The 22,403-nt window shown below is 36.1% G+C and overlaps 18 non-coding genes across 18 annotated transcripts; all 18 read right to left on the reverse strand.

The window, feature by feature from the left end:
- Window positions 1–1,876: 1,876 nt before the first annotated feature.
- LOC143060092 (5S ribosomal RNA) lies at window positions 1,877–1,995 on the reverse strand. Its single transcript, XR_012973830.1, has one exon. It is a non-coding gene; the product is annotated as a 5S ribosomal RNA (ribosomal RNA).
- A 139-nt stretch (window positions 1,996–2,134) lies between these two features.
- LOC143060093 (5S ribosomal RNA) lies at window positions 2,135–2,253 on the reverse strand. The gene has a single exon (XR_012973831.1). It is a non-coding gene; the product is annotated as a 5S ribosomal RNA (ribosomal RNA).
- Window positions 2,254–4,224: 1,971 nt separating this feature from the next.
- Window positions 4,225–4,343, reverse strand: LOC143060094 (5S ribosomal RNA). The gene has a single exon (XR_012973832.1). It is a non-coding gene; the product is annotated as a 5S ribosomal RNA (ribosomal RNA).
- A 139-nt stretch (window positions 4,344–4,482) lies between these two features.
- On the reverse strand, window positions 4,483–4,601 carry LOC143060095 (5S ribosomal RNA). The gene has a single exon (XR_012973833.1). It is a non-coding gene; the product is annotated as a 5S ribosomal RNA (ribosomal RNA).
- A 1,971-nt stretch (window positions 4,602–6,572) lies between these two features.
- Window positions 6,573–6,691, reverse strand: LOC143060096 (5S ribosomal RNA). Its single transcript, XR_012973834.1, has one exon. It is a non-coding gene; the product is annotated as a 5S ribosomal RNA (ribosomal RNA).
- Window positions 6,692–6,830: 139 nt separating this feature from the next.
- Window positions 6,831–6,949, reverse strand: LOC143060098 (5S ribosomal RNA). Its single transcript, XR_012973836.1, has one exon. It is a non-coding gene; the product is annotated as a 5S ribosomal RNA (ribosomal RNA).
- A 1,971-nt stretch (window positions 6,950–8,920) lies between these two features.
- On the reverse strand, window positions 8,921–9,039 carry LOC143060099 (5S ribosomal RNA). The gene has a single exon (XR_012973837.1). It is a non-coding gene; the product is annotated as a 5S ribosomal RNA (ribosomal RNA).
- Window positions 9,040–9,178: 139 nt separating this feature from the next.
- On the reverse strand, window positions 9,179–9,297 carry LOC143060100 (5S ribosomal RNA). The gene has a single exon (XR_012973838.1). It is a non-coding gene; the product is annotated as a 5S ribosomal RNA (ribosomal RNA).
- Window positions 9,298–11,268: 1,971 nt separating this feature from the next.
- Window positions 11,269–11,387, reverse strand: LOC143060101 (5S ribosomal RNA). The gene has a single exon (XR_012973839.1). It is a non-coding gene; the product is annotated as a 5S ribosomal RNA (ribosomal RNA).
- Window positions 11,388–11,526: 139 nt separating this feature from the next.
- On the reverse strand, window positions 11,527–11,645 carry LOC143060102 (5S ribosomal RNA). The gene has a single exon (XR_012973840.1). It is a non-coding gene; the product is annotated as a 5S ribosomal RNA (ribosomal RNA).
- A 1,971-nt stretch (window positions 11,646–13,616) lies between these two features.
- Window positions 13,617–13,735, reverse strand: LOC143060008 (5S ribosomal RNA). The gene has a single exon (XR_012973750.1). It is a non-coding gene; the product is annotated as a 5S ribosomal RNA (ribosomal RNA).
- A 139-nt stretch (window positions 13,736–13,874) lies between these two features.
- Window positions 13,875–13,993, reverse strand: LOC143060009 (5S ribosomal RNA). The gene has a single exon (XR_012973751.1). It is a non-coding gene; the product is annotated as a 5S ribosomal RNA (ribosomal RNA).
- A 1,971-nt stretch (window positions 13,994–15,964) lies between these two features.
- Window positions 15,965–16,083, reverse strand: LOC143060010 (5S ribosomal RNA). The gene has a single exon (XR_012973752.1). It is a non-coding gene; the product is annotated as a 5S ribosomal RNA (ribosomal RNA).
- A 139-nt stretch (window positions 16,084–16,222) lies between these two features.
- Window positions 16,223–16,341, reverse strand: LOC143060011 (5S ribosomal RNA). Its single transcript, XR_012973753.1, has one exon. It is a non-coding gene; the product is annotated as a 5S ribosomal RNA (ribosomal RNA).
- Window positions 16,342–18,312: 1,971 nt separating this feature from the next.
- Window positions 18,313–18,431, reverse strand: LOC143060012 (5S ribosomal RNA). Its single transcript, XR_012973754.1, has one exon. It is a non-coding gene; the product is annotated as a 5S ribosomal RNA (ribosomal RNA).
- A 139-nt stretch (window positions 18,432–18,570) lies between these two features.
- LOC143060014 (5S ribosomal RNA) lies at window positions 18,571–18,689 on the reverse strand. The gene has a single exon (XR_012973756.1). It is a non-coding gene; the product is annotated as a 5S ribosomal RNA (ribosomal RNA).
- Window positions 18,690–20,660: 1,971 nt separating this feature from the next.
- Window positions 20,661–20,779, reverse strand: LOC143060015 (5S ribosomal RNA). The gene has a single exon (XR_012973757.1). It is a non-coding gene; the product is annotated as a 5S ribosomal RNA (ribosomal RNA).
- Window positions 20,780–20,918: 139 nt separating this feature from the next.
- On the reverse strand, window positions 20,919–21,037 carry LOC143060016 (5S ribosomal RNA). The gene has a single exon (XR_012973758.1). It is a non-coding gene; the product is annotated as a 5S ribosomal RNA (ribosomal RNA).
- Window positions 21,038–22,403: the final 1,366 nt, after the last annotated feature.

The following is a 22,403-nucleotide window of genomic DNA, read 5'->3' on the forward strand; positions in this document are numbered from 1 at the left end:
TAGAAGCAAAACTAAACACTTACTGCACGATCCAGAGAGTGGAAGATAGTAAAACTAAGCAAGTACACATGGACTTTATAGTAGAAAAAAATTGCAGAGAAGAAAAGAGAGATTTAGAATATGGGACAAGCTATATTTTATTTGTGACTAATACCATGCAACAATTTCAGACTCTTTTTGAAAAATTTTGGTAGCCCTTAAAAGGGCTGTTTAAGCTTTAAAAGCTTCAGGATGCTTCCTTTATTTACTTCTTCTTTGGTGTCTTTGCCTTCTTTGGTTTAGCTGCAGCCTTTGTCTTCTTGGGAGATTTTGTGGCTTTCTTTGCAGATTTGGCAGCAGGTTTTGCAGCAGGTTTCTTTGCAGCTGGTTTCTTTGCTTTTGGTTTAGCTGCTTTCTTTTCACCTGCTGGTTTCTTTGCTGCAGGTTTCTTTGCGGCAGTCTTTTTGGTAGGTGTCTTTGCCTTCTTTGGCTTGGCGGCTTTAGGTTTAACTACTTTCTTTGCTGGTTTCTTAGCTGGTTTAGCCACTTCCCCAATCTTAAAGCTTCCAGAAGCGCCGGTACCCTTCGACTGTTTCAAGCTGTTGCTCTTCACTCCTGATTTCAGAGCTAACTTCAAGTGAGTGTTTACTGTTTTTGCATCGCTACCAACGCTGAAGTTTGCTAAGATATACTTAAGGATGGCTTGACGGCTGGAGCCTCCACGCTCTTTCAAAGCAGATATAGCCTTTCCGACCATCTCGCTGTATTTTGGATGAGTAGCTACTTTCTTTGGTTTAGCTGCAGCTTTCTTCTTTGGTGACTTAGCTGGGGTCTTTACTACTGGTGCTGGTGCGTCTGACATTTTGCGGTTTTGGTTGTTGAACGATGTGTGCGAATGAACGACAGATTACAATGTTTTCCAAACCTCACTGACATAGTGTAATTATCTATCTAACGCGGACCTCGACGAGAGCACCCTTAAACTTTCATGACAATCTAATTCAAACAGATCGACAAGAAAATCTGTGTGCTTGTTCGACAAGTTTTAATCATTTGTTTCAAATAAATTGTACTTTTTGATATATAAATCATACACGAAAATCTTCAGCAGGAATTTTTCTTTCAGAATATATCATAAGAATTAAACAAAATACCACGAGTGAAGAAATATTTACGATTAATGTACAACTTGTCAATTTCTCTCGTGCGATTCTTCATCAGAAAACGTGTTGTATTATTTCACAAAAACTAGATTGTGCCGTAAAAATGATATACATTTGTAGTAAAATCATTTCTTTATATGTTTTTGCTTTCAGATATACGTAGAAATAAAGAGACTTCCCAGAAATTTAGATTTTGCCTTCGATATGAAAGCACACAAAGATGGCAAACTTCGAAAGCGGGACTTCCTTGACCGAGATGAAAGACGTTTCAAATATTCGAATTTTTTACTGGAACTTTACAAGCTATAATTAGTATTTATTGTTTATTATTTGTTTTTGCTATAATGAATTTTTGCTAATCAGAATCCTTTCAGAAAAATAGTGAATCATATAAGCCCTGGTCAAAAAGAAAGAGGCGATTTCAAATGACGACAAATGGCGGATACCATATTATCACAGACGACCTAATTTAAAAAAAAATATATATGTAGCCACATGCATGTGGAAGGAGTGGAATTCTTAAGTGTATATAACTTGACTTGCATGTATTTCACGTAAAAATATTTCACCATGCAGATGGGTATTGAAAAATAAATAAATTTATGAATGATTTATTTTCTGTTTTCTTCATTCATTGATAGCTAGATATGTTGAATATTACATCCAAGTAAATTAGTAAAAAAAATCATAGAACAATTATGTTTGGTAGGAATGCAAAATTATAAGTAAAAAAATGTCTACAACACCCGGTATTCCCAGGCGGTCACCCATCCAAGTACTAACCGGGCTCGACGTTGCTTAACTTCGGTGATCGGACGAGAACCGGTGTTTTCAACGTGATATGGTCGTAGACACAGAAGTGTTAAAATTTTTGATATATAAGGTTAGGTAGTAGCATTTTTGAGAAGAAATTTATATAAAACAGATTTTTTTCTGAAGCAAAACTTCACATTAATTGTTTGGTAGAAATGCAAAATTATAGGTACAAAAAATGTCTACAACACCCGGTATTCCCAGGCGGTCACCCATCCAAGTACTAACCGGGCTCGACGTTGCTTAACTTCGGTGATCGGACGAGAACCGGTGTTTTCAACGTGATATGGTCGTAGACACAGAAGTGTTAAAATTTTTGATATATAAAGTTAGGAAGTAGCAATTTTGAACAGATCTAGAATTTGTATAAAAAAATTTTTTTCAGGTTTAAGATAGAAGCAAAACTAAACACTTACTGCACGATCCAGAGAGTGGAAGATAGTAAAACTAAGCAAGTACACATGGACTTTATAGTAGAAAAAAATTGCAGAGAAGAAAAGAGAGATTTAGAATATGGGACAAGCTATATTTTATTTGTGACTAATACCATGCAACAATTTCAGACTCTTTTTGAAAAATTTTGGTAGCCCTTAAAAGGGCTGTTTAAGCTTTAAAAGCTTCAGGATGCTTCCTTTATTTACTTCTTCTTTGGTGTCTTTGCCTTCTTTGGTTTAGCTGCAGCCTTTGTCTTCTTGGGAGATTTTGTGGCTTTCTTTGCAGATTTGGCAGCAGGTTTTGCAGCAGGTTTCTTTGCAGCTGGTTTCTTTGCTTTTGGTTTAGCTGCTTTCTTTTCACCTGCTGGTTTCTTTGCTGCAGGTTTCTTTGCGGCAGTCTTTTTGGTAGGTGTCTTTGCCTTCTTTGGCTTGGCGGCTTTAGGTTTAACTACTTTCTTTGCTGGTTTCTTAGCTGGTTTAGCCACTTCCCCAATCTTAAAGCTTCCAGAAGCGCCGGTACCCTTCGACTGTTTCAAGCTGTTGCTCTTCACTCCTGATTTCAGAGCTAACTTCAAGTGAGTGTTTACTGTTTTTGCATCGCTACCAACGCTGAAGTTTGCTAAGATATACTTAAGGATGGCTTGACGGCTGGAGCCTCCACGCTCTTTCAAAGCAGATATAGCCTTTCCGACCATCTCGCTGTATTTTGGATGAGTAGCTACTTTCTTTGGTTTAGCTGCAGCTTTCTTCTTTGGTGACTTAGCTGGGGTCTTTACTACTGGTGCTGGTGCGTCTGACATTTTGCGGTTTTGGTTGTTGAACGATGTGTGCGAATGAACGACAGATTACAATGTTTTCCAAACCTCACTGACATAGTGTAATTATCTATCTAACGCGGACCTCGACGAGAGCACCCTTAAACTTTCATGACAATCTAATTCAAACAGATCGACAAGAAAATCTGTGTGCTTGTTCGACAAGTTTTAATCATTTGTTTCAAATAAATTGTACTTTTTGATATATAAATCATACACGAAAATCTTCAGCAGGAATTTTTCTTTCAGAATATATCATAAGAATTAAACAAAATACCACGAGTGAAGAAATATTTACGATTAATGTACAACTTGTCAATTTCTCTCGTGCGATTCTTCATCAGAAAACGTGTTGTATTATTTCACAAAAACTAGATTGTGCCGTAAAAATGATATACATTTGTAGTAAAATCATTTCTTTATATGTTTTTGCTTTCAGATATACGTAGAAATAAAGAGACTTCCCAGAAATTTAGATTTTGCCTTCGATATGAAAGCACACAAAGATGGCAAACTTCGAAAGCGGGACTTCCTTGACCGAGATGAAAGACGTTTCAAATATTCGAATTTTTTACTGGAACTTTACAAGCTATAATTAGTATTTATTGTTTATTATTTGTTTTTGCTATAATGAATTTTTGCTAATCAGAATCCTTTCAGAAAAATAGTGAATCATATAAGCCCTGGTCAAAAAGAAAGAGGCGATTTCAAATGACGACAAATGGCGGATACCATATTATCACAGACGACCTAATTTAAAAAAAAAAATATATGTAGCCACATGCATGTGGAAGGAGTGGAATTCTTAAGTGTATATAACTTGACTTGCATGTATTTCACGTAAAAATATTTCACCATGCAGATGGGTATTGAAAAATAAATAAATTTATGAATGATTTATTTTCTGTTTTCTTCATTCATTGATAGCTAGATATGTTGAATATTACATCCAAGTAAATTAGTAAAAAAAATCATAGAACAATTATGTTTGGTAGGAATGCAAAATTATAAGTAAAAAAATGTCTACAACACCCGGTATTCCCAGGCGGTCACCCATCCAAGTACTAACCGGGCTCGACGTTGCTTAACTTCGGTGATCGGACGAGAACCGGTGTTTTCAACGTGATATGGTCGTAGACACAGAAGTGTTAAAATTTTTGATATATAAGGTTAGGTAGTAGCATTTTTGAGAAGAAATTTATATAAAACAGATTTTTTTCTGAAGCAAAACTTCACATTAATTGTTTGGTAGAAATGCAAAATTATAGGTACAAAAAATGTCTACAACACCCGGTATTCCCAGGCGGTCACCCATCCAAGTACTAACCGGGCTCGACGTTGCTTAACTTCGGTGATCGGACGAGAACCGGTGTTTTCAACGTGATATGGTCGTAGACACAGAAGTGTTAAAATTTTTGATATATAAAGTTAGGAAGTAGCAATTTTGAACAGATCTAGAATTTGTATAAAAAAATTTTTTTCAGGTTTAAGATAGAAGCAAAACTAAACACTTACTGCACGATCCAGAGAGTGGAAGATAGTAAAACTAAGCAAGTACACATGGACTTTATAGTAGAAAAAAATTGCAGAGAAGAAAAGAGAGATTTAGAATATGGGACAAGCTATATTTTATTTGTGACTAATACCATGCAACAATTTCAGACTCTTTTTGAAAAATTTTGGTAGCCCTTAAAAGGGCTGTTTAAGCTTTAAAAGCTTCAGGATGCTTCCTTTATTTACTTCTTCTTTGGTGTCTTTGCCTTCTTTGGTTTAGCTGCAGCCTTTGTCTTCTTGGGAGATTTTGTGGCTTTCTTTGCAGATTTGGCAGCAGGTTTTGCAGCAGGTTTCTTTGCAGCTGGTTTCTTTGCTTTTGGTTTAGCTGGTTTCTTTTCACCTGCTGGTTTCTTTGCTGCAGGTTTCTTTGCGGCAGTCTTTTTGGTAGGTGTCTTTGCCTTCTTTGGCTTGGCGGCTTTAGGTTTAACTACTTTCTTTGCTGGTTTCTTAGCTGGTTTAGCCACTTCCCCAATCTTAAAGCTTCCAGAAGCGCCGGTACCCTTCGACTGTTTCAAGCTGTTGCTCTTCACTCCTGATTTCAGAGCTAACTTCAAGTGAGTGTTTACTGTTTTTGCATCGCTACCAACGCTGAAGTTTGCTAAGATATACTTAAGGATGGCTTGACGGCTGGAGCCTCCACGCTCTTTCAAAGCAGATATAGCCTTTCCGACCATCTCGCTGTATTTTGGATGAGTAGCTACTTTCTTTGGTTTAGCTGCAGCTTTCTTCTTTGGTGACTTAGCTGGGGTCTTTACTACTGGTGCTGGTGCGTCTGACATTTTGCGGTTTTGGTTGTTGAACGATGTGTGCGAATGAACGACAGATTACAATGTTTTCCAAACCTCACTGACATAGTGTAATTATCTATCTAACGCGGACCTCGACGAGAGCACCCTTAAACTTTCATGACAATCTAATTCAAACAGATCGACAAGAAAATCTGTGTGCTTGTTCGACAAGTTTTAATCATTTGTTTCAAATAAATTGTACTTTTTGATATATAAATCATACACGAAAATCTTCAGCAGGAATTTTTCTTTCAGAATATATCATAAGAATTAAACAAAATACCACGAGTGAAGAAATATTTACGATTAATGTACAACTTGTCAATTTCTCTCGTGCGATTCTTCATCAGAAAACGTGTTGTATTATTTCACAAAAACTAGATTGTGCCGTAAAAATGATATACATTTGTAGTAAAATCATTTCTTTATATGTTTTTGCTTTCAGATATACGTAGAAATAAAGAGACTTCCCAGAAATTTAGATTTTGCCTTCGATATGAAAGCACACAAAGATGGCAAACTTCGAAAGCGGGACTTCCTTGACCGAGATGAAAGACGTTTCAAATATTCGAATTTTTTACTGGAACTTTACAAGCTATAATTAGTATTTATTGTTTATTATTTGTTTTTGCTATAATGAATTTTTGCTAATCAGAATCCTTTCAGAAAAATAGTGAATCATATAAGCCCTGGTCAAAAAGAAAGAGGCGATTTCAAATGACGACAAATGGCGGATACCATATTATCACAGACGACCTAATTTAAAAAAAAAAATATATGTAGCCACATGCATGTGGAAGGAGTGGAATTCTTAAGTGTATATAACTTGACTTGCATGTATTTCACGTAAAAATATTTCACCATGCAGATGGGTATTGAAAAATAAATAAATTTATGAATGATTTATTTTCTGTTTTCTTCATTCATTGATAGCTAGATATGTTGAATATTACATCCAAGTAAATTAGTAAAAAAAATCATAGAACAATTATGTTTGGTAGGAATGCAAAATTATAAGTAAAAAAATGTCTACAACACCCGGTATTCCCAGGCGGTCACCCATCCAAGTACTAACCGGGCTCGACGTTGCTTAACTTCGGTGATCGGACGAGAACCGGTGTTTTCAACGTGATATGGTCGTAGACACAGAAGTGTTAAAATTTTTGATATATAAGGTTAGGTAGTAGCATTTTTGAGAAGAAATTTATATAAAACAGATTTTTTTCTGAAGCAAAACTTCACATTAATTGTTTGGTAGAAATGCAAAATTATAGGTACAAAAAATGTCTACAACACCCGGTATTCCCAGGCGGTCACCCATCCAAGTACTAACCGGGCTCGACGTTGCTTAACTTCGGTGATCGGACGAGAACCGGTGTTTTCAACGTGATATGGTCGTAGACACAGAAGTGTTAAAATTTTTGATATATAAAGTTAGGAAGTAGCAATTTTGAACAGATCTAGAATTTGTATAAAAAATTTTTTTTCAGGTTTAAGATAGAAGCAAAACTAAACACTTACTGCACGATCCAGAGAGTGGAAGATAGTAAAACTAAGCAAGTACACATGGACTTTATAGTAGAAAAAAATTGCAGAGAAGAAAAGAGAGATTTAGAATATGGGACAAGCTATATTTTATTTGTGACTAATACCATGCAAGAATTTCAGACTCTTTTTGAAAAATTTTGGTAGCCCTTAAAAGGGCTGTTTAAGCTTTAAAAGCTTCAGGATGCTTCCTTTATTTACTTCTTCTTTGGTGTCTTTGCCTTCTTTGGTTTAGCTGCAGCCTTTGTCTTCTTGGGAGATTTTGTGGCTTTCTTTGCAGATTTGGCAGCAGGTTTTGCAGCAGGTTTCTTTGCAGCTGGTTTCTTTGCTTTTGGTTTAGCTGCTTTCTTTTCACCTGCTGGTTTCTTTGCTGCAGGTTTCTTTGCGGCAGTCTTTTTGGTAGGTGTCTTTGCCTTCTTTGGCTTGGCGGCTTTAGGTTTAACTACTTTCTTTGCTGGTTTCTTAGCTGGTTTAGCCACTTCCCCAATCTTAAAGCTTCCAGAAGCGCCGGTACCCTTCGACTGTTTCAAGCTGTTGCTCTTCACTCCTGATTTCAGAGCTAACTTCAAGTGAGTGTTTACTGTTTTTGCATCGCTACCAACGCTGAAGTTTGCTAAGATATACTTAAGGATGGCTTGACGGCTGGAGCCTCCACGCTCTTTCAAAGCAGATATAGCCTTTCCGACCATCTCGCTGTATTTTGGATGAGTAGCTACTTTCTTTGGTTTAGCTGCAGCTTTCTTCTTTGGTGACTTAGCTGGGGTCTTTACTACTGGTGCTGGTGCGTCTGACATTTTGCGGTTTTGGTTGTTGAACGATGTGTGCGAATGAACGACAGATTACAATGTTTTCCAAACCTCACTGACATAGTGTAATTATCTATCTAACGCGGACCTCGACGAGAGCACCCTTAAACTTTCATGACAATCTAATTCAAACAGATCGACAAGAAAATCTGTGTGCTTGTTCGACAAGTTTTAATCATTTGTTTCAAATAAATTGTACTTTTTGATATATAAATCATACACGAAAATCTTCAGCAGGAATTTTTCTTTCAGAATATATCATAAGAATTAAACAAAATACCACGAGTGAAGAAATATTTACGATTAATGTACAACTTGTCAATTTCTCTCGTGCGATTCTTCATCAGAAAACGTGTTGTATTATTTCACAAAAACTAGATTGTGCCGTAAAAATGATATACATTTGTAGTAAAATCATTTCTTTATATGTTTTTGCTTTCAGATATACGTAGAAATAAAGAGACTTCCCAGAAATTTAGATTTTGCCTTCGATATGAAAGCACACAAAGATGGCAAACTTCGAAAGCGGGACTTCCTTGACCGAGATGAAAGACGTTTCAAATATTCGAATTTTTTACTGGAACTTTACAAGCTATAATTAGTATTTATTGTTTATTATTTGTTTTTGCTATAATGAATTTTTGCTAATCAGAATCCTTTCAGAAAAATAGTGAATCATATAAGCCCTGGTCAAAAAGAAAGAGGCGATTTCAAATGACGACAAATGGCGGATACCATATTATCACAGACGACCTAATTTAAAAAAAAAAATATATGTAGCCACATGCATGTGGAAGGAGTGGAATTTTTAAGTGTATATAACTTGACTTGCATGTATTTCACGTAAAAATATTTCACCATGCAGATGGGTATTGAAAAATAAATAAATTTATGAATGATTTATTTTCTGTTTTCTTCATTCATTGATAGCTAGATATGTTGAATATTACATCCAAGTAAATTAGTAAAAAAAATCATAGAACAATTATGTTTGGTAGGAATGCAAAATTATAAGTAAAAAAATGTCTACAACACCCGGTATTCCCAGGCGGTCACCCATCCAAGTACTAACCGGGCTCGACGTTGCTTAACTTCGGTGATCGGACGAGAACCGGTGTTTTCAACGTGATATGGTCGTAGACACAGAAGTGTTAAAATTTTTGATATATAAGGTTAGGTAGTAGCATTTTTGAGAAGAAATTTATATAAAACAGATTTTTTTCTGAAGCAAAACTTCACATTAATTGTTTGGTAGAAATGCAAAATTATAGGTACAAAAAATGTCTACAACACCCGGTATTCCCAGGCGGTCACCCATCCAAGTACTAACCGGGCTCGACGTTGCTTAACTTCGGTGATCGGACGAGAACCGGTGTTTTCAACGTGATATGGTCGTAGACACAGAAGTGTTAAAATTTTTGATATATAAAGTTAGGAAGTAGCAATTTTGAACAGATCTAGAATTTGTATAAAAAATTTTTTTTCAGGTTTAAGATAGAAGCAAAACTAAACACTTACTGCACGATCCAGAGAGTGGAAGATAGTAAAACTAAGCAAGTACACATGGACTTTATAGTAGAAAAAAATTGCAGAGAAGAAAAGAGAGATTTAGAATATGGGACAAGCTATATTTTATTTGTGACTAATACCATGCAAGAATTTCAGACTCTTTTTGAAAAATTTTGGTAGCCCTTAAAAGGGCTGTTTAAGCTTTAAAAGCTTCAGGATGCTTCCTTTATTTACTTCTTCTTTGGTGTCTTTGCCTTCTTTGGTTTAGCTGCAGCCTTTGTCTTCTTGGGAGATTTTGTGGCTTTCTTTGCAGATTTGGCAGCAGGTTTTGCAGCAGGTTTCTTTGCAGCTGGTTTCTTTGCTTTTGGTTTAGCTGCTTTCTTTTCACCTGCTGGTTTCTTTGCTGCAGGTTTCTTTGCGGCAGTCTTTTTGGTAGGTGTCTTTGCCTTCTTTGGCTTGGCGGCTTTAGGTTTAACTACTTTCTTTGCTGGTTTCTTAGCTGGTTTAGCCACTTCCCCAATCTTAAAGCTTCCAGAAGCGCCGGTACCCTTCGACTGTTTCAAGCTGTTGCTCTTCACTCCTGATTTCAGAGCTAACTTCAAGTGAGTGTTTACTGTTTTTGCATCGCTACCAACGCTGAAGTTTGCTAAGATATACTTAAGGATGGCTTGACGGCTGGAGCCTCCACGCTCTTTCAAAGCAGATATAGCCTTTCCGACCATCTCGCTGTATTTTGGATGAGTAGCTACTTTCTTTGGTTTAGCTGCAGCTTTCTTCTTTGGTGACTTAGCTGGGGTCTTTACTACTGGTGCTGGTGCGTCTGACATTTTGCGGTTTTGGTTGTTGAACGATGTGTGCGAATGAACGACAGATTACAATGTTTTCCAAACCTCACTGACATAGTGTAATTATCTATCTAACGCGGACCTCGACGAGAGCACCCTTAAACTTTCATGACAATCTAATTCAAACAGATCGACAAGAAAATCTGTGTGCTTGTTCGACAAGTTTTAATCATTTGTTTCAAATAAATTGTACTTTTTGATATATAAATCATACACGAAAATCTTCAGCAGGAATTTTTCTTTCAGAATATATCATAAGAATTAAACAAAATACCACGAGTGAAGAAATATTTACGATTAATGTACAACTTGTCAATTTCTCTCGTGCGATTCTTCATCAGAAAACGTGTTGTATTATTTCACAAAAACTAGATTGTGCCGTAAAAATGATATACATTTGTAGTAAAATCATTTCTTTATATGTTTTTGCTTTCAGATATACGTAGAAATAAAGAGACTTCCCAGAAATTTAGATTTTGCCTTCGATATGAAAGCACACAAAGATGGCAAACTTCGAAAGCGGGACTTCCTTGACCGAGATGAAAGACGTTTCAAATATTCGAATTTTTTACTGGAACTTTACAAGCTATAATTAGTATTTATTGTTTATTATTTGTTTTTGCTATAATGAATTTTTGCTAATCAGAATCCTTTCAGAAAAATAGTGAATCATATAAGCCCTGGTCAAAAAGAAAGAGGCGATTTCAAATGACGACAAATGGCGGATACCATATTATCACAGACGACCTAATTTAAAAAAAAAAATATATGTAGCCACATGCATGTGGAAGGAGTGGAATTCTTAAGTGTATATAACTTGACTTGCATGTATTTCACGTAAAAATATTTCACCATGCAGATGGGTATTGAAAAATAAATAAATTTATGAATGATTTATTTTCTGTTTTCTTCATTCATTGATAGCTAGATATGTTGAATATTACATCCAAGTAAATTAGTAAAAAAAATCATAGAACAATTATGTTTGGTAGGAATGCAAAATTATAAGTAAAAAAATGTCTACAACACCCGGTATTCCCAGGCGGTCACCCATCCAAGTACTAACCGGGCTCGACGTTGCTTAACTTCGGTGATCGGACGAGAACCGGTGTTTTCAACGTGATATGGTCGTAGACACAGAAGTGTTAAAATTTTTGATATATAAGGTTAGGTAGTAGCATTTTTGAGAAGAAATTTATATAAAACAGATTTTTTTCTGAAGCAAAACTTCACATTAATTGTTTGGTAGAAATGCAAAATTATAGGTACAAAAAATGTCTACAACACCCGGTATTCCCAGGCGGTCACCCATCCAAGTACTAACCGGGCTCGACGTTGCTTAACTTCGGTGATCGGACGAGAACCGGTGTTTTCAACGTGATATGGTCGTAGACACAGAAGTGTTAAAATTTTTGATATATAAAGTTAGGAAGTAGCAATTTTGAACAGATCTAGAATTTGTATAAAAAATTTTTTTTCAGGTTTAAGATAGAAGCAAAACTAAACACTTACTGCACGATCCAGAGAGTGGAAGATAGTAAAACTAAGCAAGTACACATGGACTTTATAGTAGAAAAAAATTGCAGAGAAGAAAAGAGAGATTTAGAATATGGGACAAGCTATATTTTATTTGTGACTAATACCATGCAACAATTTCAGACTCTTTTTGAAAAATTTTGGTAGCCCTTAAAAGGGCTGTTTAAGCTTTAAAAGCTTCAGGATGCTTCCTTTATTTACTTCTTCTTTGGTGTCTTTGCCTTCTTTGGTTTAGCTGCAGCCTTTGTCTTCTTGGGAGATTTTGTGGCTTTCTTTGCAGATTTGGCAGCAGGTTTTGCAGCAGGTTTCTTTGCAGCTGGTTTCTTTGCTTTTGGTTTAGCTGCTTTCTTTTCACCTGCTGGTTTCTTTGCTGCAGGTTTCTTTGCGGCAGTCTTTTTGGTAGGTGTCTTTGCCTTCTTTGGCTTGGCGGCTTTAGGTTTAACTACTTTCTTTGCTGGTTTCTTAGCTGGTTTAGCCACTTCCCCAATCTTAAAGCTTCCAGAAGCGCCGGTACCCTTCGACTGTTTCAAGCTGTTGCTCTTCACTCCTGATTTCAGAGCTAACTTCAAGTGAGTGTTTACTGTTTTTGCATCGCTACCAACGCTGAAGTTTGCTAAGATATACTTAAGGATGGCTTGACGGCTGGAGCCTCCACGCTCTTTCAAAGCAGATATAGCCTTTCCGACCATCTCGCTGTATTTTGGATGAGTAGCTACTTTCTTTGGTTTAGCTGCAGCTTTCTTCTTTGGTGACTTAGCTGGGGTCTTTACTACTGGTGCTGGTGCGTCTGACATTTTGCGGTTTTGGTTGTTGAACGATGTGTGCGAATGAACGACAGATTACAATGTTTTCCAAACCTCACTGACATAGTGTAATTATCTATCTAACGCGGACCTCGACGAGAGCACCCTTAAACTTTCATGACAATCTAATTCAAACAGATCGACAAGAAAATCTGTGTGCTTGTTCGACAAGTTTTAATCATTTGTTTCAAATAAATTGTACTTTTTGATATATAAATCATACACGAAAATCTTCAGCAGGAATTTTTCTTTCAGAATATATCATAAGAATTAAACAAAATACCACGAGTGAAGAAATATTTACGATTAATGTACAACTTGTCAATTTCTCTCGTGCGATTCTTCATCAGAAAACGTGTTGTATTATTTCACAAAAACTAGATTGTGCCGTAAAAATGATATACATTTGTAGTAAAATCATTTCTTTATATGTTTTTGCTTTCAGATATACGTAGAAATAAAGAGACTTCCCAGAAATTTAGATTTTGCCTTCGATATGAAAGCACACAAAGATGGCAAACTTCGAAAGCGGGACTTCCTTGACCGAGATGAAAGACGTTTCAAATATTCGAATTTTTTACTGGAACTTTACAAGCTATAATTAGTATTTATTGTTTATTATTTGTTTTTGCTATAATGAATTTTTGCTAATCAGAATCCTTTCAGAAAAATAGTGAATCATATAAGCCCTGGTCAAAAAGAAAGAGGCGATTTCAAATGACGACAAATGGCGGATACCATATTATCACAGACGACCTAATTTAAAAAAAAAAATATATGTAGCCACATGCATGTGGAAGGAGTGGAATTCTTAAGTGTATATAACTTGACTTGCATGTATTTCACGTAAAAATATTTCACCATGCAGATGGGTATTGAAAAATAAATAAATTTATGAATGATTTATTTTCTGTTTTCTTCATTCATTGATAGCTAGATATGTTGAATATTACATCCAAGTAAATTAGTAAAAAAAATCATAGAACAATTATGTTTGGTAGGAATGCAAAATTATAAGTAAAAAAATGTCTACAACACCCGGTATTCCCAGGCGGTCACCCATCCAAGTACTAACCGGGCTCGACGTTGCTTAACTTCGGTGATCGGACGAGAACCGGTGTTTTCAACGTGATATGGTCGTAGACACAGAAGTGTTAAAATTTTTGATATATAAGGTTAGGTAGTAGCATTTTTGAGAAGAAATTTATATAAAACAGATTTTTTTCTGAAGCAAAACTTCACATTAATTGTTTGGTAGAAATGCAAAATTATAGGTACAAAAAATGTCTACAACACCCGGTATTCCCAGGCGGTCACCCATCCAAGTACTAACCGGGCTCGACGTTGCTTAACTTCGGTGATCGGACGAGAACCGGTGTTTTCAACGTGATATGGTCGTAGACACAGAAGTGTTAAAATTTTTGATATATAAAGTTAGGAAGTAGCAATTTTGAACAGATCTAGAATTTGTATAAAAAATTTTTTTTCAGGTTTAAGATAGAAGCAAAACTAAACACTTACTGCACGATCCAGAGAGTGGAAGATAGTAAAACTAAGCAAGTACACATGGACTTTATAGTAGAAAAAAATTGCAGAGAAGAAAAGAGAGATTTAGAATATGGGACAAGCTATATTTTATTTGTGACTAATACCATGCAACAATTTCAGACTCTTTTTGAAAAATTTTGGTAGCCCTTAAAAGGGCTGTTTAAGCTTTAAAAGCTTCAGGATGCTTCCTTTATTTACTTCTTCTTTGGTGTCTTTGCCTTCTTTGGTTTAGCTGCAGCCTTTGTCTTCTTGGGAGATTTTGTGGCTTTCTTTGCAGATTTGGCAGCAGGTTTTGCAGCAGGTTTCTTTGCAGCTGGTTTCTTTGCTTTTGGTTTAGCTGCTTTCTTTTCACCTGCTGGTTTCTTTGCTGCAGGTTTCTTTGCGGCAGTCTTTTTGGTAGGTGTCTTTGCCTTCTTTGGCTTGGCGGCTTTAGGTTTAACTACTTTCTTTGCTGGTTTCTTAGCTGGTTTAGCCACTTCCCCAATCTTAAAGCTTCCAGAAGCGCCGGTACCCTTCGACTGTTTCAAGCTGTTGCTCTTCACTCCTGATTTCAGAGCTAACTTCAAGTGAGTGTTTACTGTTTTTGCATCGCTACCAACGCTGAAGTTTGCTAAGATATACTTAAGGATGGCTTGACGGCTGGAGCCTCCACGCTCTTTCAAAGCAGATATAGCCTTTCCGACCATCTCGCTGTATTTTGGATGAGTAGCTACTTTCTTTGGTTTAGCTGCAGCTTTCTTCTTTGGTGACTTAGCTGGGGTCTTTACTACTGGTGCTGGTGCGTCTGACATTTTGCGGTTTTGGTTGTTGAACGATGTGTGCGAATGAACGACAGATTACAATGTTTTCCAAACCTCACTGACATAGTGTAATTATCTATCTAACGCGGACCTCGACGAGAGCACCCTTAAACTTTCATGACAATCTAATTCAAACAGATCGACAAGAAAATCTGTGTGCTTGTTCGACAAGTTTTAATCATTTGTTTCAAATAAATTGTACTTTTTGATATATAAATCATACACGAAAATCTTCAGCAGGAATTTTTCTTTCAGAATATATCATAAGAATTAAACAAAATACCACGAGTGAAGAAATATTTACGATTAATGTACAACTTGTCAATTTCTCTCGTGCGATTCTTCATCAGAAAACGTGTTGTATTATTTCACAAAAACTAGATTGTGCCGTAAAAATGATATACATTTGTAGTAAAATCATTTCTTTATATGTTTTTGCTTTCAGATATACGTAGAAATAAAGAGACTTCCCAGAAATTTAGATTTTGCCTTCGATATGAAAGCACACAAAGATGGCAAACTTCGAAAGCGGGACTTCCTTGACCGAGATGAAAGACGTTTCAAATATTCGAATTTTTTACTGGAACTTTACAAGCTATAATTAGTATTTATTGTTTATTATTTGTTTTTGCTATAATGAATTTTTGCTAATCAGAATCCTTTCAGAAAAATAGTGAATCATATAAGCCCTGGTCAAAAAGAAAGAGGCGATTTCAAATGACGACAAATGGCGGATACCATATTATCACAGACGACCTAATTTAAAAAAAAAAATATATGTAGCCACATGCATGTGGAAGGAGTGGAATTCTTAAGTGTATATAACTTGACTTGCATGTATTTCACGTAAAAATATTTCACCATGCAGATGGGTATTGAAAAATAAATAAATTTATGAATGATTTATTTTCTGTTTTCTTCATTCATTGATAGCTAGATATGTTGAATATTACATCCAAGTAAATTAGTAAAAAAAATCATAGAACAATTATGTTTGGTAGGAATGCAAAATTATAAGTAAAAAAATGTCTACAACACCCGGTATTCCCAGGCGGTCACCCATCCAAGTACTAACCGGGCTCGACGTTGCTTAACTTCGGTGATCGGACGAGAACCGGTGTTTTCAACGTGATATGGTCGTAGACACAGAAGTGTTAAAATTTTTGATATATAAGGTTAGGTAGTAGCATTTTTGAGAAGAAATTTATATAAAACAGATTTTTTTCTGAAGCAAAACTTCACATTAATTGTTTGGTAGAAATGCAAAATTATAGGTACAAAAAATGTCTACAACACCCGGTATTCCCAGGCGGTCACCCATCCAAGTACTAACCGGGCTCGACGTTGCTTAACTTCGGTGATCGGACGAGAACCGGTGTTTTCAACGTGATATGGTCGTAGACACAGAAGTGTTAAAATTTTTGATATATAAAGTTAGGAAGTAGCAATTTTGAACAGATCTAGAATTTGTATAAAAAATTTTTTTTCAGGTTTAAGATAGAAGCAAAACTAAACACTTACTGCACGATCCAGAGAGTGGAAGATAGTAAAACTAAGCAAGTACACATGGACTTTATAGTAGAAAAAAATTGCAGAGAAGAAAAGAGAGATTTAGAATATGGGACAAGCTATATTTTATTTGTGACTAATACCATGCAACAATTTCAGACTCTTTTTGAAAAATTTTGGTAGCCCTTAAAAGGGCTGTTTAAGCTTTAAAAGCTTCAGGATGCTTCCTTTATTTACTTCTTCTTTGGTGTCTTTGCCTTCTTTGGTTTAGCTGCAGCCTTTGTCTTCTTGGGAGATTTTGTGGCTTTCTTTGCAGATTTGGCAGCAGGTTTTGCAGCAGGTTTCTTTGCAGCTGGTTTCTTTGCTTTTGGTTTAGCTGCTTTCTTTTCACCTGCTGGTTTCTTTGCTGCAGGTTTCTTTGCGGCAGTCTTTTTGGTAGGTGTCTTTGCCTTCTTTGGCTTGGCGGCTTTAGGTTTAACTACTTTCTTTGCTGGTTTCTTAGCTGGTTTAGCCACTTCCCCAATCTTAAAGCTTCCAGAAGCGCCGGTACCCTTCGACTGTTTCAAGCTGTTGCTCTTCACTCCTGATTTCAGAGCTAACTTCAAGTGAGTGTTTACTGTTTTTGCATCGCTACCAACGCTGAAGTTTGCTAAGATATACTTAAGGATGGCTTGACGGCTGGAGCCTCCACGCTCTTTCAAAGCAGATATAGCCTTTCCGACCATCTCGCTGTATTTTGGATGAGTAGCTACTTTCTTTGGTTTAGCTGCAGCTTTCTTCTTTGGTGACTTAGCTGGGGTCTTTACTACTGGTGCTGGTGCGTCTGACATTTTGCGGTTTTGGTTGTTGAACGATGTGTGCGAATGAACGACAGATTACAATGTTTTCCAAACCTCACTGACATAGTGTAATTATCTATCTAACGCGGACCTCGACGAGAGCACCCTTAAACTTTCATGACAATCTAATTCAAACAGATCGACAAGAAAATCTGTGTGCTTGTTCGACAAGTTTTAATCATTTGTTTCAAATAAATTGTACTTTTTGATATATAAATCATACACGAAAATCTTCAGCAGGAATTTTTCTTTCAGAATATATCATAAGAATTAAACAAAATACCACGAGTGAAGAAATATTTACGATTAATGTACAACTTGTCAATTTCTCTCGTGCGATTCTTCATCAGAAAACGTGTTGTATTATTTCACAAAAACTAGATTGTGCCGTAAAAATGATATACATTTGTAGTAAAATCATTTCTTTATATGTTTTTGCTTTCAGATATACGTAGAAATAAAGAGACTTCCCAGAAATTTAGATTTTGCCTTCGATATGAAAGCACACAAAGATGGCAAACTTCGAAAGCGGGACTTCCTTGACCGAGATGAAAGACGTTTCAAATATTCGAATTTTTTACTGGAACTTTACAAGCTATAATTAGTATTTATTGTTTATTATTTGTTTTTGCTATAATGAATTTTTGCTAATCAGAATCCTTTCAGAAAAATAGTGAATCATATAAGCCCTGGTCAAAAAGAAAGAGGCGATTTCAAATGACGACAAATGGCGGATACCATATTATCACAGACGACCTAATTTAAAAAAAAAAATATATGTAGCCACATGCATGTGGAAGGAGTGGAATTCTTAAGTGTATATAACTTGACTTGCATGTATTTCACGTAAAAATATTTCACCATGCAGATGGGTATTGAAAAATAAATAAATTTATGAATGATTTATTTTCTGTTTTCTTCATTCATTGATAGCTAGATATGTTGAATATTACATCCAAGTAAATTAGTAAAAAAAATCATAGAACAATTATGTTTGGTAGGAATGCAAAATTATAAGTAAAAAAATGTCTACAACACCCGGTATTCCCAGGCGGTCACCCATCCAAGTACTAACCGGGCTCGACGTTGCTTAACTTCGGTGATCGGACGAGAACCGGTGTTTTCAACGTGATATGGTCGTAGACACAGAAGTGTTAAAATTTTTGATATATAAGGTTAGGTAGTAGCATTTTTGAGAAGAAATTTATATAAAACAGATTTTTTTCTGAAGCAAAACTTCACATTAATTGTTTGGTAGAAATGCAAAATTATAGGTACAAAAAATGTCTACAACACCCGGTATTCCCAGGCGGTCACCCATCCAAGTACTAACCGGGCTCGACGTTGCTTAACTTCGGTGATCGGACGAGAACCGGTGTTTTCAACGTGATATGGTCGTAGACACAGAAGTGTTAAAATTTTTGATATATAAAGTTAGGAAGTAGCAATTTTGAACAGATCTAGAATTTGTATAAAAAATTTTTTTTCAGGTTTAAGATAGAAGCAAAACTAAACACTTACTGCACGATCCAGAGAGTGGAAGATAGTAAAACTAAGCAAGTACACATGGACTTTATAGTAGAAAAAAATTGCAGAGAAGAAAAGAGAGATTTAGAATATGGGACAAGCTATATTTTATTTGTGACTAATACCATGCAACAATTTCAGACTCTTTTTGAAAAATTTTGGTAGCCCTTAAAAGGGCTGTTTAAGCTTTAAAAGCTTCAGGATGCTTCCTTTATTTACTTCTTCTTTGGTGTCTTTGCCTTCTTTGGTTTAGCTGCAGCCTTTGTCTTCTTGGGAGATTTTGTGGCTTTCTTTGCAGATTTGGCAGCAGGTTTTGCAGCAGGTTTCTTTGCAGCTGGTTTCTTTGCTTTTGGTTTAGCTGCTTTCTTTTCACCTGCTGGTTTCTTTGCTGCAGGTTTCTTTGCGGCAGTCTTTTTGGTAGGTGTCTTTGCCTTCTTTGGCTTGGCGGCTTTAGGTTTAACTACTTTCTTTGCTGGTTTCTTAGCTGGTTTAGCCACTTCCCCAATCTTAAAGCTTCCAGAAGCGCCGGTACCCTTCGACTGTTTCAAGCTGTTGCTCTTCACTCCTGATTTCAGAGCTAACTTCAAGTGAGTGTTTACTGTTTTTGCATCGCTACCAACGCTGAAGTTTGCTAAGATATACTTAAGGATGGCTTGACGGCTGGAGCCTCCACGCTCTTTCAAAGCAGATATAGCCTTTCCGACCATCTCGCTGTATTTTGGATGAGTAGCTACTTTCTTTGGTTTAGCTGCAGCTTTCTTCTTTGGTGACTTAGCTGGGGTCTTTACTACTGGTGCTGGTGCGTCTGACATTTTGCGGTTTTGGTTGTTGAACGATGTGTGCGAATGAACGACAGATTACAATGTTTTCCAAACCTCACTGACATAGTGTAATTATCTATCTAACGCGGACCTCGACGAGAGCACCCTTAAACTTTCATGACAATCTAATTCAAACAGATCGACAAGAAAATCTGTGTGCTTGTTCGACAAGTTTTAATCATTTGTTTCAAATAAATTGTACTTTTTGATATATAAATCATACACGAAAATCTTCAGCAGGAATTTTTCTTTCAGAATATATCATAAGAATTAAACAAAATACCACGAGTGAAGAAATATTTACGATTAATGTACAACTTGTCAATTTCTCTCGTGCGATTCTTCATCAGAAAACGTGTTGTATTATTTCACAAAAACTAGATTGTGCCGTAAAAATGATATACATTTGTAGTAAAATCATTTCTTTATATGTTTTTGCTTTCAGATATACGTAGAAATAAAGAGACTTCCCAGAAATTTAGATTTTGCCTTCGATATGAAAGCACACAAAGATGGCAAACTTCGAAAGCGGGACTTCCTTGACCGAGATGAAAGACGTTTCAAATATTCGAATTTTTTACTGGAACTTTACAAGCTATAATTAGTATTTATTGTTTATTATTTGTTTTTGCTATAATGAATTTTTGCTAATCAGAATCCTTTCAGAAAAATAGTGAATCATATAAGCCCTGGTCAAAAAGAAAGAGGCGATTTCAAATGACGACAAATGGCGGATACCATATTATCACAGACGACCTAATTTAAAAAAAAAAATATATGTAGCCACATGCATGTGGAAGGAGTGGAATTCTTAAGTGTATATAACTTGACTTGCATGTATTTCACGTAAAAATATTTCACCATGCAGATGGGTATTGAAAAATAAATAAATTTATGAATGATTTATTTTCTGTTTTCTTCATTCATTGATAGCTAGATATGTTGAATATTACATCCAAGTAAATTAGTAAAAAAAATCATAGAACAATTATGTTTGGTAGGAATGCAAAATTATAAGTAAAAAAATGTCTACAACACCCGGTATTCCCAGGCGGTCACCCATCCAAGTACTAACCGGGCTCGACGTTGCTTAACTTCGGTGATCGGACGAGAACCGGTGTTTTCAACGTGATATGGTCGTAGACACAGAAGTGTTAAAATTTTTGATATATAAGGTTAGGTAGTAGCATTTTTGAGAAGAAATTTATATAAAACAGATTTTTTTCTGAAGCAAAACTTCACATTAATTGTTTGGTAGAAATGCAAAATTATAGGTACAAAAAATGTCTACAACACCCGGTATTCCCAGGCGGTCACCCATCCAAGTACTAACCGGGCTCGACGTTGCTTAACTTCGGTGATCGGACGAGAACCGGTGTTTTCAACGTGATATGGTCGTAGACACAGAAGTGTTAAAATTTTTGATATATAAAGTTAGGAAGTAGCAATTTTGAACAGATCTAGAATTTGTATAAAAAAATTTTTTTCAGGTTTAAGATAGAAGCAAAACTAAACACTTACTGCACGATCCAGAGAGTGGAAGATAGTAAAACTAAGCAAGTACACATGGACTTTATAGTAGAAAAAAATTGCAGAGAAGAAAAGAGAGATTTAGAATATGGGACAAGCTATATTTTATTTGTGACTAATACCATGCAACAATTTCAGACTCTTTTTGAAAAATTTTGGTAGCCCTTAAAAGGGCTGTTTAAGCTTTAAAAGCTTCAGGATGCTTCCTTTATTTACTTCTTCTTTGGTGTCTTTGCCTTCTTTGGTTTAGCTGCAGCCTTTGTCTTCTTGGGAGATTTTGTGGCTTTCTTTGCAGATTTGGCAGCAGGTTTTGCAGCAGGTTTCTTTGCAGCTGGTTTCTTTGCTTTTGGTTTAGCTGCTTTCTTTTCACCTGCTGGTTTCTTTGCTGCAGGTTTCTTTGCGGCAGTCTTTTTGGTAGGTGTCTTTGCCTTCTTTGGCTTGGCGGCTTTAGGTTTAACTACTTTCTTTGCTGGTTTCTTAGCTGGTTTAGCCACTTCCCCAATCTTAAAGCTTCCAGAAGCGCCGGTACCCTTCGACTGTTTCAAGCTGTTGCTCTTCACTCCTGATTTCAGAGCTAACTTCAAGTGAGTGTTTACTGTTTTTGCATCGCTACCAACGCTGAAGTTTGCTAAGATATACTTAAGGATGGCTTGACGGCTGGAGCCTCCACGCTCTTTCAAAGCAGATATAGCCTTTCCGACCATCTCGCTGTATTTTGGATGAGTAGCTACTTTCTTTGGTTTAGCTGCAGCTTTCTTCTTTGGTGACTTAGCTGGGGTCTTTACTACTGGTGCTGGTGCGTCTGACATTTTGCGGTTTTGGTTGTTGAACGATGTGTGCGAATGAACGACAGATTACAATGTTTTCCAAACCTCACTGACATAGTGTAATTATCTATCTAACGCGGACCTCGACGAGAGCACCCTTAAACTTTCATGACAATCTAATTCAAACAGATCGACAAGAAAATCTGTGTGCTTGTTCGACAAGTTTTAATCATTTGTTTCAAATAAATTGTACTTTTTGATATATAAATCATACACGAAAATCTTCAGCAGGAATTTTTCTTTCAGAATATATCATAAGAATTAAACAAAATACCACGAGTGAAGAAATATTTACGATTAATGTACAACTTGTCAATTTCTCTCGTGCGATTCTTCATCAGAAAACGTGTTGTATTATTTCACAAAAACTAGATTGTGCCGTAAAAATGATATACATTTGTAGTAAAATCAT

Source organism: Mytilus galloprovincialis, unplaced genomic scaffold (assembly GCF_965363235.1).
Source record: "Mytilus galloprovincialis unplaced genomic scaffold, xbMytGall1.hap1.1 HAP1_SCAFFOLD_62, whole genome shotgun sequence".
Classification (NCBI taxonomy): domain Eukaryota; kingdom Metazoa; phylum Mollusca; class Bivalvia; order Mytilida; family Mytilidae; genus Mytilus; species Mytilus galloprovincialis.